Genomic DNA, 2,006 nt, shown 5'->3' with positions numbered 1-2,006 from the left:
GACTAGCTGGATTGAGATCTCAGATGGGAAGAAGGCTGTGGTGTATCACTCGATATGGCCCACAGAGGGCGCCCCAGGCCACAACCATTAGAAGCATCACCTTGAGAATTTTTTCAATGGTCATAAAGGAGAAAAGACAGTCAACAAGCGATGGGAGACCGAGGGGCCAAACAGTTATTCCATCTCATGATGCCACTGTTTGAATATGGTGCACCACATTTCTATAGCCAAACGACCTGGACTGAGTCCTTGTTCTGCTACTATGTCACCGTGTGGCCTCTATACCTGTGGCTTTATCTAGAAAGTGGGAACTGCACCTAGCACCGACCTGGATGGATCAGTATTTGTGTCAGGCAAGTACTATCAGACAAGTACTATCAGAAGACCCACATTAGGATCTAAACAAGTGCTTCCTGGAAGAATCCAGATTAAGAAATGTCACTGACTGCCTAGGTAGAATTGGTTGAATGTAGAATTGGTTAGATTGTTGCATTGGTGTTGGCCTGCTGTGTAGAGTCTCAACAACTAAAATAAAAATTAAAAACAAAATAACACACTCTCATGAAGGTAACGCCGATATATATATAAGCCTCTATAGGGTTTCTAAGACAGTCAATCCTCTTTCTCCCACAGAGGGTGGATTTGAACTAGTGACCTTGTGGAGATCAACTCAACACCTAACCCATCAGAGCTCCTTAAAAATAAAACACACATGCAAAGGCCCCAGGTCTGCTGACAGCAGGACTATTAAAACCCCAAAGCCTGACCAGGCAAGAGCAGGAATGGTGATCCTAATCACAAAGGAAGCCTGTTTGGAAGCAGCGAGAGGTGCAGCCAGCCCAAAGTGAACCTGCAGGGAGAAACCAAACCAAACCCCCTGCCATCTGGTCAATTCCAACTCGTAGCAGCCCTATCGGACAGGGAAGAGCCAGGTAGAACCTGTGGGTTTCTGCAACTGGAACTCTACAGGAATCGAAAACCTAGTCTTTCTCCTGCAGAGTCGCTAGTGGTTTCAAACCGCTGACCTTGTGGTTAGCAGCCCAACATGTAACCTACTCTACAACCAAGGCTCCTTCCGCAGGTAGAAAAGCCAGTGGGGGAAAAAAAACCACCCTGACTTTGCCTTCCTATTTCCTTCTACTCTGCTGTGGCTCCCCATCAGACAAACCCAACTAGAAGCCAGAGACTACGGGAGGCTGATGATGTCATTGATTGAGGTCGGTCTCCTGAGACACAAAGCAAAGTGGAGAAACGGGAGCTTGACTCCAACGGTACACATGGAAGAGAGTCACACAGCATCAGGAGTGCGGCGAATCACGGGTTCCATTTACAACTGTGCCCAACAGATTAGGAGGGTCGCAGGAAACTTGATTTAGGAATTACTATTTCCATCCTACCTTCTTAGCCTCTGTCCCTGGATGAGCCTGCGGAGCTGGACTCCTCAGAGATCTTGGAAAATAGACCCTCTGGCTGTGTGGTCTTTGTGACTCCCACACAAGGAGCTGCAAATAAGAGGCAGGTGACACACACACAAGAGATTGGGCAGCTTCTTACTAATGCAAATAAGGTGCGTGGAACTCTCACAAGGAGATTGGTCAGTCTTGTCAGCCCACTAAGTTTAAAACGAGCCGTCCCAGCATCAGAAAGGGAGACCTTCCTTGTCATCAGAAGAGTCAGGTGGACAGCAAATCGTTTGGACCCAGAGTCCCTGTACCAGGAGCTTCTGAGACCCAGGAGACCCAAATGGAGAAGTGTAACATCAAAGACAGGGTAAGCTGGTAAGAAGCAGCAGCAAGCCTGGTAGAGAAACAACAGCAGCAGATCTAGGGGACTTCCCAGCCCATACAGCTGTTAGGTAGCTAGAGACAGGGTCTCACCCCTCCCATGCCTGTACAGGCCCCCTAGAGGAGGATGGAAGAGAATCAGGCAGGCATTAGCCAACTGGGCATGCTCAAATTTAGACCCCAAGCCAAGTGGATGGTACACCTGGGTGGCCCAAACTAGGC

The sequence above is a fragment of the Echinops telfairi genome, unplaced genomic scaffold, assembly GCF_000313985.2.
Source record: "Echinops telfairi isolate 266 unplaced genomic scaffold, ASM31398v2 ScPeMD7_5;HRSCAF=22, whole genome shotgun sequence".
Classification (NCBI taxonomy): domain Eukaryota; kingdom Metazoa; phylum Chordata; class Mammalia; order Afrosoricida; family Tenrecidae; genus Echinops; species Echinops telfairi.
This window is presented reverse-complemented; position numbering follows the sequence as displayed.